The following is a 310-nucleotide window of genomic DNA, read 5'->3' on the forward strand; positions in this document are numbered from 1 at the left end:
ACGAACACCCCATGATATTCCATGATATTGTAAGTAAAGATGTATGTGAAAAATAAAGGTATTTTCCAGTGGAAATTTACTGATGTGTGTCTCTTGACGGGAGTTTCAGGGGTGGATTTCCTTTTGTGGAAGATGGTAAATCTGATTTTTATTGGAACCGTTTCATGCTTGAGCTTTATAGCTAATAGCAGTATTTGTACGTTCATATTCAGAATTTACAGAACGTCTGACACAGTTAGATAAGGACTAACAAAAAAGAAAAGAAAGAAAAGGTTTGAGATACATTTTACATTTTCTCATAAATTTGTTG

This window comes from Penaeus monodon, chromosome 32 (genome assembly GCF_015228065.2).
Source record: "Penaeus monodon isolate SGIC_2016 chromosome 32, NSTDA_Pmon_1, whole genome shotgun sequence".
Classification (NCBI taxonomy): Eukaryota; Metazoa; Arthropoda; class Malacostraca; order Decapoda; family Penaeidae; genus Penaeus; species Penaeus monodon.